The sequence below is a fragment of the Vanessa atalanta genome, chromosome 8 (assembly GCF_905147765.1).
Source record: "Vanessa atalanta chromosome 8, ilVanAtal1.2, whole genome shotgun sequence".
Classification (NCBI taxonomy): Eukaryota; Metazoa; Arthropoda; class Insecta; order Lepidoptera; family Nymphalidae; genus Vanessa; species Vanessa atalanta.
The window spans coordinates 4,085,256-4,107,277 of NC_061878.1; the positions used below are offsets into that span (position 1 = coordinate 4,085,256).

General features: G+C 30.3%; 1 protein-coding gene across 2 annotated transcripts in view; it reads right to left on the bottom strand.

Moving 5' to 3' along the window:
- Positions 1–22,022, bottom strand: part of LOC125066048 — a 110,742-nt gene that overhangs the window by 57,441 nt on the left and 31,279 nt on the right. Inside the window, exon 2 of one of the 2 annotated variants that reach the window (XM_047673943.1) lies at positions 18,534–18,571. The exons of the other annotated variant lie outside the window; for it this stretch is intronic. The gene's annotated coding sequence lies outside the window, so the exon portion shown is untranslated. The remainder of the gene's footprint in view (positions 1–18,533; positions 18,572–22,022) is intronic. 2 annotated transcript variants of the gene reach the window in all.

Here is a 22,022-nt window from a genome sequence, read left to right on the forward strand (position 1 = left end):
GAGGCTTTACGTGCAAACCAAGAGATAAGAGATAACAAACACTGCCAACCTGGGATTGGCACAAGGTTACAATACAGGATCCCGGAGGTCTCCTTAAGCTAGCCACTAGACCAAAAAGGCAGGATAATTTTATTATAGTTTTAAGCTACAAATATATACTAACTTGAAATATGTACTTTAATCGAAATTACTTGTAAGAAAAAGTAACAGATTACAAATTGTGTCATTATAAAATCGAATGACTTTTTCAAGATAATTTATTATTCGCAGTGGGTTACATTATTAACATTAAAAAATAAAGTTAACATTTTTTTTAAATCGTTCTTTATTCTGATCAGAATAATGAAGTACTTTCGCCGATCAACGTCTTTATTTACGACAATTTAATTTTTATTTTTCGAATAAAGATAAAATTCATATAAAGAATGTTTTTTTATTTATTTTTTTAAAAGTTGTTTAATAATAAATATATTAAAGTATAGTATTTTTGCTTTAGTTTAGTAAAGTAAAAATTTTTGCTTGTCACCGATATATTTTTTAATTAATTTTATTCATTACATCAAGTTAAGATAAGAATCATTAGGGAGACCTACCACGAATAGTACTACCACTTCTTCTGTATGTAAGACTAGGCAACCTACTCACTTTATTAATTAAACGAAGGTATTTTTAAAATAAATTAATAAACCAATTAAACTATCATCTGATAACTAAGCACGGTGGATCTCGACATATTTATTGTTTTTACGTACATATACTTATATATAGTAATAGTTGTCGCCCGCGGCTTCGCTCGCATTTTATGGATTGGTCGTCAGGTATTAAGTATGTAAAATTAGATTAAGTCCTAGACTTACTTCCATTCGCATTCCTACGAGTTGCGTTCGATTTTTCAATATTAGAAAAGGAAAACTTACAAGTATATCCACATTAATTTTACGATACGATACCTACTAGCAATTTCTTCTAGTCAACATTCATAGTCATTCTCTTCCTCGTATACTATTTATTTATAGTCGACGCAGAGTGCAAGAGAGCAAATTGCTTTGGAAGTATAGCCTCCCAGTCGCCAACACCAATTGGAATTATTTTTACCAGTGACCATTTAATGTAAGATGGATAGCCGTGCCCAGCAAAATATGTTATTTATGTAGCGAATCTTTGTTGAGTATTGTATACGCCGATATAGTGATATCTGTAAGTTTTTACGTTTTAAGTCCGTTCGGATACTCGTAGGTAGCAATATTAGGAATTGTATTCCGATTTGAAGGATGAGTTAGCCAGTGTAACTACATCTTCCTAAGGTAAAAAATTTAGCGATGTAAAAAATGGTTAAGATTTCTACAGTACCAATTTCTATGGGCGATGGTGACCATTTACCATCGGATGTCAAATTTGCCAGTCTCCGTCAAAAAATTATTAACCAAAAAGTTACATATTTGCGCCTTCAGAAACTTACAAAATATATCCCCTTATACAATTGTACAATCGTAAACGAATCATATATCGAATATAGTAACCGGTCATTATTTGACTCTTGCAACACGAACAACTAAACGTGTATTAATCTATTCGATGTTACGGACGGTTAAATAAGACAGATCACATATAAATCTCAATCCAAATCTCATTATGTAATACGATAAGTGAAGTCGTATAACAAAATATGATTAAACAACAAATATAAACCCGTTAACGGCGCCTATCTGATGTGTATCTATTCATTGACGCGTCATTAGATCCATTACAGACTAATTTTAGATAAGAGATATTCGGTATTAACTAACCGATTCAAACCGGTTCACTTTATAAATTACTAAACGATTTCGAACTGACAGTGTTGAAGTATAGGCTCTAATGATGGTTTAATAATAAAATGTTTTTATAGAAAAAATACGCACTAATGAATTTAAAAATAAGATTTAATGATGTTTTTAGTTTTAAGATCGCAAAAAAAGGTTTTATTAAGTTTTTTTTTTTTACTATTCAATAGTAGTCATAGACTCGTATACGCATCACATTCTTTATAAAAAATATACTTAAATTATCGAATCGTAGATTCTCTATACGTGTGCAAAATTACAAATTAATCGAAATCCTGAAGGTGTGAGAAAACTTAAGCGCAAAAATATCGCTTGACACTATATTGCAATACAGTGTCTTTTTTAATTATTTTATATTTTAAAGGACAACCAACTACTTCATCTAAATCCATTCCATTTATTCCATATCAAAATAAATTATATCCATTGTACATAAACGATGAATATTAAATAATTTCCATTTAATTTTATATTAATGTTATTTATTAAAATATATTGTATTTACCAGAAAATAAATAAGTAATCATTTTATAAATGTAAAGATAAAATAAATAATTTTGCCACCATTTCACGCGGTTATGGTTTGTACAGTAGCTATTTTTAATTTTTATTTGTATATAGTAAGTTAAGGGCTTAATGTTAATAATTTGTTTACATTATATAAAATAAATTGTATTAATTAATAAACGATTACGCTTTTGTATTTCAAATCGATTCTATTAATGGACATACAAAATGACCGGACACGCCTCCACAGCCTCTACGGTGCATTTGCTCTGTGTTGAGTTGAGCGACGTACAATATAAATAGCGGGGTCAGCGACCGGCCTCTATCCGACCTTCACTTGCCGTAACCCGCGATTAGGGCTGTCCCAAGAATTTTGATTGCTTTTTAATTTCTATTAACTATCTATATAATTTTAACATATGACAAAATCCACCAATGTATTCCAATAATTGTTTTTAAAATTGACCCAAAGACTAAGACATTTGCTATTGGACTGAGAAAGAGATAGAAATGTATGAAGTTCGTATTAGCTCAGACATTGTGTATAAGAGATTCCTCGTGGCTGTTTTGAAGAAAGATATCCAATAATGAAAGGATGTATGCAAAGTCACGAAAATACACGAGATCTATGTATTTGTGTGTGCGAATGAAATGAAGGTAGAGAGATACGGTTGAAGGTTTCATATGAGATGTTATGACGTTTAAACAAGCACAACTAGAGTGACGGGTTATTAAGCAAAATAGCGTGCGAAATGTTAGTTATAAATAAAATGCAACATGACAAGGCTTTTCATTATAATAATCGTCGAGGCGTGGAATCTTCTAAAACATATAATTCAATATTTTTACCGACAACTGTTTAGAGTGATTGCGATAGCCTGAAGTGTCTACGAGTGGCCAGTTATGCCAATTGACTCTGGAGAGTACTTTGTATTTGTTTTTTTTTTTTAACCACTTCATAAACTTAAACGTTTTCTATTTATAATGTTTCAAACTGCCACATTAGTCTAGTGGTTCACTTAAAAGACTGTAGCTCTCGTGGTACCAGGTTGAAACCCCGGGCATTCATGTAAAATTTTTTTGTTAGTAAAATTCTCAGTATGAGCTCAGGGCTTAGAAGTTATACTTTATTCCTCGGAACGCACAGATCGAAAAGACAGAAAGAAGGGAAAGGTGAGCAAGGGCAGCGGTGCATAGGAAAATAATCAGATCCTCTTTCTACCACCTTTTTAGCTTACATTGCCCTTCAAAATTATAAATAGAAGAAAAATAAGTTATGTTTCTAGGTTTTCTAGCTTCAGGAGTTGGCGAGTTGGCTAACCCGCTCTTTGCAAAGCTTAGGTTAGAGGTCCCCCTGAGATCCGGGGCCCTGGTGCACTCATCACTTGGCCCTACGATAGCTACGCCACTGCCTAAGGGCTTACCCCTGATGTCTTTTCGGTTATTTCGGTTTTGCTGTTTCATCGAATTATGAGAGTGGGGGCATGTTTAGATGGCCTATTTAGTTGGTTAGTCTCCTTTGAGAATAGCCGCTCTGTTTGAAAATGCAAGTAAGACATCATCAAAATTAATCTTTCGATTATATTCTACACCAAATACTATTTTTATTTTTAACCATTTTCTCTATTTTTTATATGGTGACAATTCAATTTAATACACGAAATTTCCGCTAAATAAATCTCTAGTAAAATTCATTATTTTAATTATTTATTTATCAATAAAGTTACCGTTATTACCGTTTTTTTTAAGTAATGATTTTAAATAAAGACTATGTAAACTTAGACTTAAATTGGCTCATTTAAAGTTCAAGCCGGATCAAATGAACGGAAAATTACCGCTAAGGTTTTACAATTTAAAGAATATTACCAATCCAGAACCCTAGCAATTTTAATTGAAATCATTAAAATATTGATAGTCAAACGCTTGGTAATAAGCGTCTAGTAATGACGGAACGTAACCAGAAAATAAAGATTAACTCGCTCAATGCTCTTTCAACACGCGAATGAAATAAACTGGCGGTCGAATCTCTAAAATGTACTTTTGATATTTATAATGACAGCTGTCACTTCGGAATAGGAAACGAAATATAACCATTAGGTCTATTGAATAATTTTGATCATATTTTCTTACAATAGATAATAGATTTAAAATAGTATTTATAACATTATTTTGTCTTTTTTAATGTATTACTGTGAATGAAATATTATAATTCTTATTTATAATTGTATTTCGAATGTAAAACTTTCTCGATGCTTACGCTTGATTACTAATCCAATCAGATATACCAATAACCAAAAAAAATCTAATAACTAATAGGTTAGTTTAATAATTATACACCGTTCCAATGTAATCGATATATTTTTATGTAACTAAACTTTTACGCGAGCTATCCAAAAAATTGGTTCAATTTTATTGTTAATAAATATATTTTTACCAATAAATCGAATGAATCGAATCTAATCTAACACTTGTCAAATTGTTGACGATAAATGTCAAATGTGACACTTAAAAGACAGATACAAATTAAACTGAACATAACATTTAGTCTTGAGTGATTAATTTTGCTTGGACACATTATAATTCTAACCGACCTAAGCGGTACCCGCATTGCATTTTAATAGACAAAATAACTTCATTAGTAATTTATGTATTCGCTTCACTTTATAATTTCTTAAAGTTGTTTATAATATTATTTAATATATATATATACAATAAACAATTATAAATAAAATATTATTAAGGAGCCAATAGTCTTGAAATGTTTTAATTTTTATCAATAATATTAACTGTTTAATACATTCAAATTTTGAAAATAGAACAGATTTATCTTTTGCCTTTTTTCACATTAAAGGTACTATGAAACTTGTAAATAGGTTGCAACGTAGTAAGACATGAGTTTACATCATGAACAACATATTATAACTCCCAGGAAATAAAATGGTTCTCATTAAACAGTTAGAATACATTACTTCTGTAATCACAGTAAAATAAAATCGTGGAAAAAAAAACATCGTATAATACAGCCAGATTAAAAAGTAAAAGCTATGAAATAGCCTCTAACCTATCCATTATTAACATTTAGCAATCAATAATTCCCAATACATTAACTCCAATTAGAACAAATTAAACTTTTCTATTGCATCACTTTCGTCAATTAGCACACGACGGTGAAAGCGAAATTCGTAACAAAGATAACAAAAACGTACAACCAGACGTAAAATAAGAAAAAACATCACCAACTGGGCGGTCCGACCGCGAGCGACGACAACCGTGAAAATTAAGTTAGCTTTTTTAATCAGTAATCAATATATCGTTTTTATAGGCGAAGAAAGTGACTATTATATTATGCCGGTTTTTTTACATGCTAGACCGCATTTGATTATTGTACAGCGTCTATAAATTAAAATTGAAGTAGATGAAATGAATTTAAATAATAGCTGTGCGGTTTTGCCGATTTTCGTCTATTTTCTATTGCTTTGTATTTGTGTAAAATTAGTCTATTTTCGACTACATTTAGTCTATTACTAAATAATCTAGACGCTGCCGTCGCTTTTTTTGATACCTTTGTGTACTTATTATAATACAAAGAATAATAGATTTCTAAATTTAAAAAACTAATATTTAATATAATATTATTTGAAAGTAAAAGCGAAAATAAAAATGAGGTACGTGTATTGAATACGATGGTCGTTCAATTTTCTATTTTCTCAAAAGCGTGCCGTCGGTCGAGTCTCCTCGACTCTAAAGGCGGTTCGCGACTATAAACGTCAAACGTAGATTTAATACAAAACCATTCGGTTAGAATTGTCCAGCTGATTTATACAACTCCGCCCGCTAATTCAGAGAATACTGTTGCTTGTTCACACCGTTGTGTCAAAGGTCTAGAGATTCGAATACAAATGCAGTTTGTCATTGGTGTGCAGTTCTATCATTTTGAGTCATTGATGTTTATTCGAATATTTGAATTATGTTTTATAAGACAAACTTATCAATGTTTTTGTTATAAACGAGAACTTTAAATCTACGCTTTTCGTTTTAATATTTCGTTTTGTTCTAAATTTAAAGAGGATGAAACTACGAAGCACGGCTACTTTTATAATAATGACTTATACTAAAAACTTCTTCGAAAGGCGCTGCGTATTCTGGATGATTGTTAGAATTTTATGTAGGTATATTGATTTAGTGTTTTATTTAAGAATTTGAGTATTTCTCATTTCTCAGTATATAGGTGATGTTAATACATATTATGTTAATAAAATATTAAGAGTTTATAAATTGTTTTATTAATCGATCCTTTGGCACGTTATCAATGGCGCACTGTTACGTCCCTGACATCGACTTTACTGGCACGTAGTTTTTCCCCGTTGGTTTTTAAGACTGGTCCGTGGCCTTTCTTATTGGCCAATATAAAACGTAAACGGGTATAAATCAAGCAGTGAAGGCATATTATGTATCCGCGTATTGCGTGCCACTTGACATCACTACTTCCAGTCAGATGTGGTTGAAAGTCAAGCGCATATCTAGTTCCTAATGAAAAAATCCACTACATGAAACCGAGAATTGGCTAATGTGTGCGATACTATTTCAGCTCGATGGCCGTAGCGTGATGCTTATGTCTGTAATCTTCCCCATAAATGAAATATTTAGGTTAAATCCTCCAAATAATGAAACTCTGTAAGGCTTATATATTACTATTATCTTGTTTTTTAATTTTGGATTTTAATTATAACGGGAGGGCACAGATTTTTCCGCCAAAAAATCGTACCCCTAGACCAACGAGCCGCGTAATTATATATTAGTTCAATTCAACTCAATTCTTAGTTTAATGGCTTTTAGTTGTGCCACAGGGCACAGATTATTTTGCCAATGTCACGTAGGATGGAGAAGACACGAATGAGTTTTTATATTAGAATAGATTAAGAACAGAATTTACATTGATATATGTATTTGTGGTTTGTCATATTAAACTATTAATTAAATATTATAAATAACAAAATTAAGTTAATAACTACTGGGTACCAGACAAAATAAATTTTAATTCACACTGGTAACTTTCCCACAAAATTCGCTATGATTAATTAATTTAAACATAAAATTTAAAATCTTAGGTCCAGATCATCGAGTTCCTAGAAAATTTAATACAATAAAAATAGCGCATTCATGCATAACTGTGAACATTAGTGTTGCAATAAATTAAAACTGTGCCAGTTTTATCTAAATAAAAGCATCAGTGTCGTGCACCGGAATACGCTAATGCATGTCCACTTTTATACTTTCCCCGGCTTTAAGATATGCCGCGTTGACTTGCAATTTATAGGAAAGACTCGGAGAAAAAATTATATTTAACTATTTTCAGACTTGTATATTAATTATATACATTGCAGCCACCAACGATGTGTACAATCCAAACATACATACTCATAAACATAGTCGTTTACTCTCAATAGGAAGAAAATAATAAGTACACGAAAACAAATGTATCTTTGTTTAACGTTAGATAAATATGAGTTAAAATCGTATCGTATCGTACTAAGTCTAATAACTATACGAAATTGGTAAACTAATGTAAATTGTTACTGTATACTGCTATCCTTTTTCAACTCCATGCTTTAGAAAGAGATGACAATTTTATTTAGTATTAATAATAAATAATATTAGGAATTATTTGGAATTGACTGCTATAAAAACAAAGAACCATTACCGTTTTTATAGTCCTTGTCATAAAATCTATAAAAAATATTTAAAATATTTCGTGAGACTAGAATACATTAATTAGATACTGCGTTTTCTATTTATTACGTATTTGACGTTTGTGGTTCAAATTCTTGTAATCGTTATAAATAGAAAAGTAATTTAATTATTTATTTAATGTGTAACTTTTTTAAGGTTCTATACACATTATGAGTATACCTACATAGACGTGACGAGACGTGTCTGTCTGTTTGTCTGATACAATATATTTTCTTCGCTTCTAGATAAAACAAATGAAACATTTATAAGTTTGTATAGCACGTGTAAATAAAACCTGGAAACCAAATTTTGTAAACATTGGTGCTAGTTTTCGGCTCATATTTCTAGGGATGCAAACATTGTGACTGTTTTTTTTTTATTTAATTGGTAGGCGAATGAGCAAATGACAAATGGTAGACATTGCCAATAGACAGTGGCACTGTAAACAACATTAACTATTCCTTCCATCACCAATTCGCCACCAACCTTGGAAACTGAGATATTATGCCCCTAGTGCCTGTATGTACACTGGTTCACTCACCCTTCAAATCGGAACACAACAATAGTAAGTATTGATGTTTGGCGGTAGAATTTCTAAAGTGCGTGATACCTACCCAGACGGGCTGCACTATTCTACCGCCATGTATATTGGCTTTGGTACATGGAATTAATTAAAGATAGCTAAAAAATATTTTCAAAATGAAAATTCATTTCATTCATTGTCGTTTTGAAAATAAGTCTATAATTCAGATCAGCATGATTATTAAACTTTTTTATGACTTTTATTTTTTTTAAATCCAATATTTTTTTATAAAATGATTACGGCAATTTTTAAATGTTTTTTTAGTATGGGTTTAAATGTTAACTTTATACAATCAATGCGAAGAGAAATCAAAGCTATATATAAGCCGCATACCGAGTATATGATAGAAAGCCAGTAGTTGAATAAGATTTTCCACCAGATATTACTTATAGTATATTTTATGACAGTCATAGACGTTTTTGCCAATAATAATTATGATCACTTGTTCATGTGTTAAAAAAGTTGTACTAAAACAGAGAATTATGTGAAAACATATTATTATATAATCAAACATATGTATATACGAATGACGATTTCACAAATAACGAACAAGTAGTAAACATTATTATGGACTGTAACTTACATTATATAATTTCTTCATAATCGTTTTATTTTTAATTGCGATCACGACGTTATTAAAACATCAATTATTAATTATTATTAATTTATTTTTTATTTTATTTTAGAGTATGTATGATTAATTCGTTAATGATATTAAGTGTACGTTCAATTGTTCATTATCAAATATTTAATCTAAACTCACTGTTGATGACCTTCTGACCGATTTTGGCCATATATAGTCAACTACTGGGAGATATTGAGGTGCTAGAATGTTTGTACAAACATAGGTACACTCTCCTTACTCCACGGCAATTTGACAATGTCAGTTGGTACACATGTGTTAGAATTGTATTTCACGGCCCTCTTGTTATACTTTATACAACAAAATTGTAAAAAAAAAGTTGCCGGATAAAATAAAAATAAAAATTATTTACCAAACCAGGAATTTGAATTTAGAACCTCAACGCAAATAATTAAACCAATGAGGCAATATAAGAATATTAAATGGCGACGATCTGTATAACTACGCTTTGTTTATATGCTGCATTGTCACTTTGTTTGAACGTGAGAACTTATAAAATAAATATTTTATAATATCAAGTATTCCAGATTATCGCCAACATTCTAATTACATTTAATGATGGTATCGATACATTTAATGAAACAAATACATGCTATCGACAGTTTCAGTCACAACACTATCTTATTTTGTACTCGTTAAGTCAGTACTTTGTCGCTTGTAGATAAAACTGATACTTTAGAAATAATATAAAATAACTCGTTTGCTCTCAATTGGAAGAAGATAGTAAGTACACGAAAACAAATGTATCTTTGTTTAACGTTAGATAAATATGAGTTTAAATCGTATCCATTAGTACTAAGTCTAATAACTATACGCCATCGGTAAACTAATCTAAATTGTTACTGAATACTGCTATCCTTTTTCAACTCCACGCTATAGAAAGAGATGGCAATTTTATTTAGTATTAATAATAAAGAATATTAAGAAATCTCTGGAATTGACCGCTATTAAAATCTATCAAAAATATTTAAAGTATTTGATGAAACTAGAATACCTACATTCATTGAACACTGCTTATTTTGTTTAAATTTCTACAATACTATACACTGGATATTAGTGCTGTGTGCAAGTCAGTCTAAGTAAGTACCACCCTCGCATCACATTCTGCTGCTAAACAACAATAGTTAGGTTCGTAGTGCTACAGTCTGAAGGATGAGTGAGCCAGTTCGGGATCTAACATCTTAACTCCAAAGGATGGCGGGGAAAACTATGGCATAGTCAACTATGGCATAGTCAATATTTCTTACAGTCCCAGTGTGTATGCTGGGGCGCCCACTGCCCATTAGGTAGCACATTTGCCGTCTGTCTATATTAAATCAATTAAAACATACAATAAAGGAACATCATTTAACTATATTTGAAATAAGCTGAGTTTTTAAAGCAAAATTTATAAATAAAAAAGTTATGTATTTAGCAATTATTATAACGCAGCCATCGTAATTTCCACTTAAAGTCAATAATTATAATAATATGTATGTACGTGGTTGTGATCATGACCGTGAAGAACAGATTCATGTTCGTGTAAATTGAAAATGTATTTAACTGAAGGTAACGAGATAAGTCGTTATGAATAACGATCGGATACTCGTAACTGCTATTATTATTTCTTAAGCTCGTTTTTTTTTTTAATTTGGCACTGAATGTCAAATGTTTGGGTATCATTTTATAAAACGTCTTCTATGTACTTTGCACCAGATTTTTTTGTCCGAATACATTGACAATATCAAAAATATAAACCCTTTCTCGAAACGTTAAATATTTAGAAAAAAATAAGTTTAGGTGCTACATCCCGTTTAACAACACTGCAATTAAACTACTTAATACAATTTTAAAATGACTGATTGAAATACAACACACAGCCTAAAACAATGGTTCATACGTGATAAAATTCTTCACGAGTATTCGTTCTGAAACATAGGTGTGAACTAAGAGAGGTTTCTCAAAATTCATCTCCAATGGTTAAATAGAGGATGAAAATTTGTCTGAAATTCTTCATATCTGATGTTGGAAATATGAAAATCGGTAATTAGTTTCTGTTAATGAGGGTGAGACTTTGTAAAAGTTTTTTTTTTTAATCCAATGTACGAATTTAAAATTTAGAATAAAATGACAATAAAAAGGATTGTCGTATTGCAGTACGTCATTTTTGAATTATGTATAAATAAATAAATACATAAATATATAATTATTTAGGTTTCTGCTTATGAATAAATGACAGTTACTTCGTTTACAGTCCAAATTATGAATCTTGTATTATAGGGTCAATGTACCTTTTGTTTTGGAATTTACTGAGAGATATAACATTAAAATAAAACTGTTCCTGTGTTTTGTTTTTTCGAAAATCAGCATAACTGTTACGATGTAAACTGATGAGCGTAACACTTGAATATCTATATTTTAAAGGAGCTAAATGTTATATTAAAAAATATTGTATATATTTAAAAAAATATTTTATCAAATTTGTTTACAAAAAATATACATATATACGTTAGTCACCGGCTTAAATTAAATTATTTAACCAACACATACAGACATACATATCTAATGAATAATAGTAAATGATTCGTAATAATAATGTAAACGTCAGCGTAATGTTAAAGTACTATAATTATAAAATTTAAACATAAAAGCATGAAATCTCACCAATTACCATTAAAATCTTAACAAAAGATCATTTTTTACATTCAATTAAAATCTTTAACAACAAACGCGTTTAAACGTATCCCTACTTGATTCGGTTAATCTTGACACCGCTATAGTCATGAGAAGATCAGATAACTGGCGCTTGAGAATCGGCAACAGTTAGAAATGTATCATTTAATTTGCATACCTTACACAACTACAATTAAAACAAACGACTGTTTACGTTCCTTTACAAAATAATAATAAAAATGATTAAATAATATTTAAAGTAGATTATGTCGTTTTTTATTTACATGGAATAAGTTACATAGAAGTATTAGACATAGATTTTAAGTAGCGATTAATTCAAGTTTATTCGCTGAATCTTGCGTTCGTTTATTTTTGAAATCACCATTATAGAATTTAGCAAAAAATCTCTTAAAAATTAAAAGCTTGGAGTAGTTGTTTCGTAAATATGAAAGGATTATATTTGCCAAATCAGACCTGTATGTCTTCAGAAAACTATTTAACATAGTAGAATAATAATCCATGATGTGTTTTATAAACCTTTGCAATACTGGATATTACCGGGAATTACTAATTAAAAAACAGGTGTAACTCATGACTGTTAAAATTTAGAAATCTATTTTGAATACCACAAAGGTAAAACGAAGTAATGAATACCATAGTTAAATACTCCTCTTAGTAATACTGCGTGCGCCATAAGTGGTAATTATTACACACTAAAAATTCCCTACATCATTGCAACAATGCTTATTCAACTGTAAACTCACATTAAGCAACACGAAATATGATATACGATAGATAATAACCGAGTTTAATTTATTCCGACTCTGGCGAAGTGTTATTGATTGCTGGCTTTTAAGTACCTTAAAATATATTCAACTAAACGATCACGCAATCAGTTATTGTTTCATAAAAATAACTATTTCACTGTTCATCAATCATAATCATAATGTTCAAATTGTTATTAAGCACATGTTAGCGCCGGACGGTCTAAAAATATATAAAAACTTTTTTTTTAATTTCTGTTATAAAATATGAGAAAAAAAATGAAACTGAACTGTTAATGTTCAGTTAAAGAATAAATTGTTATAGTATCGAGGTAAAATAAAGCCTTTTTAGCCGACTTAAAAAAAACAGTTATCAATTCGGTTGTATTTTTTTTATGTTTGTGTAATTAATGAACCGATTTCCTAATTTTTTTTGGTTTGGCAGGGTAATGTTCTCGATTGGTTCCATTTAAATTGTGACATAAAATACAACCCCTTAGAGTGAAAAAAATATAGAATGATTGTTTATTGGCTCGCTCTATGTATTAAAATTTATATTAAGATATTCAATGAGTTTATACCCACTTTCCGAGCATTGTTTTCCTATTGAGGAGAAGGTTTAGAGCTTGTACCACTACGCTGCTACAATGCGTGTGGGTGTATATCATGTGTTTATGATGTGACAGAATTTCATATAATACATACATAATTTTTCACAATGTTTTCCTTGAAAACGAATAAATGAAAAGTAACTATTAGTGAAATGAAAAGCAAAAAAAAAAGTGTTCGATTAGATTTCAAATCAACTACAAATCTTCTGTACATATGAACTAGTATTGTATCCTAAACTAAACTATATTTTTTTTATGGCATTTGTTGATCACCTGATGGTAAGTGGTCACCACCGCCCATAGACAAAGGCGCTGTAAGAAATATTAACCATTCCTTACATCACCTATGCGCCACCAACCTTGGGAACTAAGATGTTATGTCCCTTGTGCCTGTGATTACACTGGCTCACTCACCCTTCAAACCGGAACACAACAATACTGAGTACTGCTGTTTGGCGGTAGAATATCTATATATATTTAAACATATATCGTATTGTTAATTTAAATATCTTAAAAATAACTTAGCTTGATTTATCTTTCTCACCTTTAAAAGATTAAGTCATTCATAATATAAAAAAAACAGAAGCCATCATACCGGGACGTTACAAAACGTATAAAATATTATCTCAGTGAAATATCTTAATTTAAGTAACTGCATAGCTAATTAGTTCATTATAAAATAACTTGTTTTCAAGTTAACAACTTAGCATGTTTCTGATATGCGGTACATCTATGTATGAGATAATTATTAATATATTCCTGTTTCGTAGACTATTAAAAAACAACCTGGCTCTACCTTCACTTGTGTAGAACACATTTGTAGTGATAACCAGTGGTACTAAGATACAACATAATCTACTTGCGTTTTAATATACGCAAGAGAACCGAGATGGCCTGATGGTTAGAACACGTACATCATAACCGATGATTGCGGGTTCAAACCCAGGAAAGTACCACTAAATTTTCATGTGCTTAATTTGTGTTTATAATTCATCTCGTGCTCGGCACCTGCTCGTGTCTAATTTCAAAGAAATTGTGCCATATGTGAATCCACCGATCTGCATTGGAGCAGCGTGGTGGAATATGGTTCTAACCTTCTCTTCAAATGGAGAGGAGGCCTTAGCCCTGTAGGGGGAAATTCACAGGCTTTACATGTTGTATATTGTTGTATGTTGTTTTAATAAAACGTATTATTAAAAATACATTAACATATGCAACTTATATGTACTCGATTGATTGTCTCGTTGGTCTAATAGTTATTCTATAAGACTGCAGATTCCGAGAACCTAGGATCAAACCCCATGTCGGGCCATTAAAAATGTATTGGACTTGAAGTCCTACTGAATTTTAAGAGAGGAGAGCGCACGCACTTTTCCGATATAAAATGTTCCATACAGTTGGCTAGCCTTTGCGAATAACATTTGCTGTGGTCGAAAACGATGACCGGTTGAATGATTAATGAATCAATAAATTAGAATCAATAAATCAAGAGTTTAGATGCATTTAGGTATGAACAACGTCCGACTTGACATTGCTACTGTAAATTGCAATTTTTAAACAATTCGTCTACAGAGATTATTAACCACCATACTTGGGTATATCGTAGTATGACATTTTAGCGTCAATATTAATAAACTAACGTTACAAATTCAGATATTGTCTTCGTCATGTAGATAACATCATCGACGTTACTCGATGTCGTTATGACAATTTCAGCAATGCATTTGCAAATGGAATTGAGTTTTTTTACTAATATTTTTGTATAAGCTAAATAAATGGTTATTCTCGCGTAAAATAAAAAAATAAATATAGGAAATATTCATCACGATAAATTAATCTGATTCCAAAATTAACATTGTTTATCTTCATGAGCTAAAAGGCACATTGACTGGACGCTTAGAGCAATTTGAAGATTAATGGCAATTCAATACTTGATACCTAAAATAATATAAACTTTATTTATTCCATGCCTTTAGGATTTAGCCGTAATTTACATTATGAACCTATCGACCTTTACAATCAAAACCTAATAGCTCAATCATCTCCATCTATCAAAGTAAAGGCACTTACAAAATCGTTCATATAAAATGTCCATAATAGCGTCATAATTAACTTATTATATAAATTAGACAGTTCTTTCACACACTTCATAAACATCAGTCGAATGATTGATGCACGAATTACGTATAAAACTGTTATTACCACTTTATATGTATATACGTTTACTTTCTATTGTGGTTTTCCTATTTTATCTCAACTGTGAATGATTTGACACGCAACCTGTCAAATTAATGCAATTACATATGTTCCGTGGCACGGAACGCTGAGATGTCGAAGAGAGGTACAGCCGGAGAAACAAGCACGTCTTATATGTCTACCGGTTTTAAGACTTTTTGGTAGCAAGCAGTTATTATTTGTATTATGCTTGTTTGAAAGTTAATGAATCAGTGTCATCAAATGATATAAAATACTAAAACTAGTTAAAATGAATTCTCTCATATTTGTAGTTACCTTGTTCTTTTTCAAAACTTTTTTCACCAAAGGTTGTCTGTGAGAGATCGCGATAAAACCGTTTGCACTCCATTTGTTGATTGTTTTTCTTTTTGTTGATCTTATGGTATCAGTTACTTATCTTGTTGTGCAATAAAATGTAAGATATTGATTGACACTATATTGAAAGTTTTGTTTGTACTTTGTAAAGTGCCAGAGCCAATGAGCAAAAGGAAGACAATTAGAATACCCATTAGTTTGGTCTTTACAAAATACATGTTATTTCTGGAACTGTTTTTGTTTCCAATGTACTATGATTTATAGTTTAAATATAGAGCTAAGCTTCTATTTTACTGGCTATTTAGTTGTTAAAGTTAGAATATTTAGCGTTCTAGATTCCATTGTCATTGTATCTAAAAGTGTTTTCAAAATTTTAGCTTAATTGATTTTATGCTTATGATTGAATTGGTTTTAAGCAAGACCCAAATATGATAACAGATGAACTTACATAAATGCTTATAAAAAATATTTTACATTCAGATGTGACAGTTCGATAAACAAAAATCTATATCTACGGAAGTGATCGATACTTTTCTTAAATTAAATTGAAATAATTAAAAAAATAATTGATATTGAACTTTCACATAATTATAACTCGCGTTAGATACATCCGGAATAATAACTTTGATTTCGCATCTTCGAACTACTTGATCAGTTTCTAATGTTAATTACAATACGTATAATATAATTACAAGCGTCAATATAACGCTGAAATAAAGAAAAACGCTAAGAATAATAAATTTATTAGATATAAGCGATTTCTTACAATATTAGAGTCAAATTAAAATATGTATTCACTGTTGAGATATTAAGTCTTGTTTAGTTACTATTGACACTTTTTACTGCTTATTATTACAGTAATTCGGCATATACCTTAATCTAACGTAGACTTCTGACGTACTGTCAAATCCTAGGCCAAAGGTCCATCTAATACCAGTCCATCAGACACATTCAGATTTAGACATAGTCAATTTTACTACTTTTAATAATTGTTATATTCCTAATATGCGTTTTTACTTGAGGCTTGAGAAAACAAATAAAGTTTAGATAGAACACATAACCAATATCAAAACTATCGAAAATATGTAAAACACGTCCACGGAGATCGGATTATTATTTTGATATAATATGTCTTATTAATAAAATAAATAAATATCTATAGTAATGCAATACTAATTTTAATTTTATTCAACCACTATTGTCAGTAATTATATTATTAATTACTATTAAGAATCTTGAAAACTGTAAACATCAGTCATAAAAGTAACATAGGTTGATTGATATTTTATAGTTTACTAAGCAATAAATATATATTAATAATCACATTCGGTTAGTTAAATATGACATACAAAGAATCACCAACAGGTCAGTTCAAAATGATAAACGTATTCTTATTCTAATAATTTAAATTATTATAAAAAAAGTGAAAAATGTTCTCTAAAAAACAAAAATTTTACTTAAAATTTCTCATATAAAGTATGTTTCAGTATAGATTAAGGAAAATATAGAACAAAAATGTATTGTAAAATGTTGTTATTAAAATAGAACACTAAAAGTTTTGAACTATAGTAGAAAAAACCTACTGAAAGTATATAATTCAGTTATATCGGTCGCCACTGTGAGGAAAATTAACTTATTCATAGTATCGCGGTGATCAAAGCATTATCTAATTAATAAATTAAAGCGCTTCGTATGAAATGTTTTTTTTATTACTTAAAACAGGATAATGTCTTTAAAATAGATATTTAATTGCAAACTTCATACGAATTCGAACGATCATTCAAACGGATAATTAACAAATTGGTTTATTTGAAAATAAATTTATTCACGTACAGTATACTTATATAGATATTTCTCATCTGCATTTAAATTCCTTTCAATAATTGAATATAATGTAAATTTTATTTAATTTATGAAAACGATTTAACGATCAATTTGTAATAACTAGACTAACTAAAGACATTTCACACGAAATTTACATTCCATGAATCGCTATAACTTTTCACAAACTTACAGCATCTGATCTTGTCTGTAATTTTGTTTCGCCGTATGTAGGTAAAGTGCATCACGATACATGGGAAAGAAGCTGCCCTAGACATTAGTAACAGACTTATCCACTTTAAGTCTACACAGACTCTAGACAGAACAAGCGTAGTAAAAACGATCGTGTCGTGGGAATTTAAATGATGTAATCTTGTTCATTCCAACATTTAATGGTAATATAATTAGTTACTTATAAAATTATTATTATTAAAAGTAGAACTTAATAAAAATAATAGTAAAAAACAGTCGTTCTATATATGTTAAACTAATTAAGATGACGTGTTCAAAGGAAATAGAGATTCCATAAAAAGGCAAAAGTCGTAGTTCTAATTTTTTTTTCTTTAATTTCATTCTATGTGTTTTATTTGCTTTTTTTATGACTAAGCTACACTTTCTATGGTTGTCTCCATTGAGTTATAGAGCCATTGTTGGCAGGTAATTCTCATTGGGCCTTTGACATCGATTAAAGAAAATAAAAAAAAATATCTTAAATATTCTTATCGATGATTTATTTTTTATTAAATTGGTTTTATACGTCTTACGTCATTTCACAATTTAAGTTAATTTAATTTTAAGTCACTAGTCTGCGCTTCCTCTAAGTATTTTGTATGTAGGTAAAGTACTCACGCTTCTATCCTTCACCACTTCCAAGTTTATCGCCCAATCTGAAACAGATAACAACACTTAACTACAGCCGTTAAAACACGAACCAATTCATTTTGAGATAGAGGAGGATGAAAGCTTACAATCTAGGTAATTCGTGTTATTTCAACAATATGTCGTTATATAACAGAATTTACATACTTAATGATAGAATGATTAAGACGGGAAGAGGTATGAACATACTTTTATTAAAAAAGAAGTTTAAAGAAATTATTTTGACATGTTATTTAGATTTTAATCTCATATTACTTAATAACTAAGACTAATTATTATGCTTTCAGTAAAAAAGGGAAACAAGAGAAAAACGATACTTTTCAAAGATTGTTACAGAAGGATGTTGAATAAAAATAAAAATATACTCAATATTCTTAAAGCTTTTTATTCTTAATTAACTAAGACTTCGAGACACGTATAGTTCCGCCATGACAGTTTCGTTTTTTTTTTTTTATAAAGATAGATCAATAAACTACGTTATCATATTTTTGTCTCATCTATACGATACGATATGTTTCATTTAGTTTCCAACAGTAACCAAATTGATGTCGCGGTCACTTAGCTATTTTCTTAGTAGTAAAACTAAAACGATAAATAATCTAAAATAATGCAATTCGTCACTTCGACTTTCGTTTAGTTTATCGTTTTTTAGCATTCATTTATATTATTTGTATCGTCGGTAATCGAATTAGATTAAATTTCACGGCTATTGCCTGTCAAAGTTTTTTTTTTTTTTAAGTAATTGTAGATTATTTTCTCCAACGAAAATACACAATCTAGGTATCCGAGAAAGCCTTAGAATCGAAAGTTAATTATATAAAAAGTCCTAATATCAGTAAATTGGCAGCGAACCGCAATTACTGACAACACTTGATGCGTATCCGATGCTGTAAGGTAGCATTAAAATGAGGCTAGTAGTCTAGAATTATTACACTCTGTGCGGTCTACATCCGAGTGTAGGAATAGAGATTCGTGTGTTTTTTTTTTCTATTGTTTTCATACAAAGATCTGAATTTTACATCCTAAATTTTAACTACAGTAGTATAAATCTTTTTTTCAATTGGTGCTTGTTGTTTCAATATTAAATATATTATTTTTATTTATATAATCTTTATATAATGTATTAAATTACACTAATTAAAACATATATATATAGAAAATGCAGTGCAATAGACGGCCTCTCTCCCCATTTGTGATTTCTCTAGACAATTTATACAATATATTGACAAAAAAAAATTAAATTATTTAATTAAAAAACTTATTTCTCCGATAAAAACTACTGATTTAAAAAAATATGTGGAAATAACATTTATTTTCAATTTACACGCTTTGTATTAGCTTCAGTGCGTATCGAAGTCAGTCAAATTTAATACGTAAACAAAATATCTAAATAAAAACGATTTTAACCGATGTTTCAAATAACAAGAACATATAACATTTAGCTGACTTGGTGATCGACCTGGTGACCTCTCTAGTTTCAATACATTCAGTTTAGTTAATTTATATTTAAATATTGGTATAGGATATAGCAATTTCATAAAAATTATGTTATTTTTCTGTGTGTAATTTATTTGTATATTGTCTATAGTTATAGTGCCACCGTCATGTATTTCTGATTTGCCTAAGGTTCACGAGAGCCTTCAGGCATTACGAAAAATTGTGTAGTTGTAGCCAATGCCGTCTTTCACTGGGCATCATTTTACGATCAATACTTTTTTTAAACAAATAAATGAAAGGGTAATGTATACACACCATAATGGTTACGTAGAAAGAGTATTTACTTAATACTTTTATTTCGACTAATAATATGGCTCAGTAATTTACTCAACTCCGAATTTGACTGAGAAAAAAAGGGAGGTCTCAAAACATTGAAATAAGAAATTATTGAAGAAACTTGTAGTAGGGATTTGTGCAAGTCTATCTATCAGGGTAGGTATCAGCTAATAATCAATTATGTAATGTAATTACAGGCTCATGAGATTATTATAATGTATAACATCTCTCATGGCACATGAACTCATGGCTGGCGGTACATTTATAGTGTGCGAAATGGTTTCAAACTGCCTGTCTATTGGTGGAAGTGATCACTTATGATAAACATTTACCAGACTGCCTTTAAAAAAAGTATGTTCATGATTACAAGATCTAATTTTAAATGAATTCTGTGGATACGTAATTGACGGTTACGTGGTAAGACCTAGATTAAGATTAGCATAATGAGATATTTAATGTCAGAAAAATGTGGGAATACCCTTCCATGAGAATATATCATGTAGAATAACCCACGACCTATCATGATAATGAGATAAAAGGCAAATATATAATATCGAAAGTAATATTTTTAAGAATCAAAGAAATGTAATGAAATTTAAAAAAAAATAAATGAAAAATAATAATGCAGATTAATAAAACAGTGAGCCAAAAATATTTTGCTTAAATAATTTAAATGGATTTATTTTATTCGAAACAATTGGATAGGTTTGGATTCAACGTAGCATCAATGTTACTTATATCTTGAGACGATATGAAATTATATAATTTATGTAGTTATGGAAGAAACACAGAGTATGTATAGTCAAGAATCACACTGCTGTGAAATTACTAAAAAAAAAACGCACCCCTCATATTATTATTAGCTATACCGGTTTCACTTAGACTATTTGTCTAGGAATGCTCGACAGGTTTCGTAACACGTCGCCGACGTAATTTCGACGCATCCGTTCGATGGTGATGAGCACAATGCTCTTCGCTAAACATATCGACTATTCCTCGACAAATAATATTAGCGAAGACGGAATTGCAAAAACAATATTACGGGTACTCAAGTACAGCTCATTTAGTAGTACGTGTGAGATAAGATCGGATATAGCTTGCTTGCTTGCTTGCTAGCTTGAGCACTGAGCATTCGGTGGAAAGTAAGCTTTCTTTGATCGACTGAACATCGAGTGTATAATCAATTTGTAAAGTTAAAGGAAGTTATTAAAATTAAATAAGTTTCATTAATCATACTTTTAAACAGCTATAATTTGTAGTGTTAAAAATAGTAACCGGTCCATGAAAAATGGTTCTCAGCATCTGACTGATGTATCCGGTGGATCGGGTGGGCGAAAGTACTTCTCACGATACAGTTTGGTTGTTTTTATTAACACTCCGTTTCACTCGCGGGGCGAAGGCATGCCCCGGTCATACGTTTTTGCTTACTATTGCTTAATTAATAAACTCTGAATGTGTCTTTTAAATTTCGTTATTATCGTGGCAGCGGCGCTGGTACAGTGAAATTTTCTGTTTAGATTATTTTACAAGTCAAGACAGGGTGAATCATAATCGAATGTGACGAAACTTCTCAGTGTTATACGAATTCACCATACTGGTGCAGGGTCCATCGTGTGATAGAGAGGAAAACTCCGAGCAGTTCCCAGGACTTACGACCTAGGTGTAGGTTCAAGGAGGTCCTCTTTA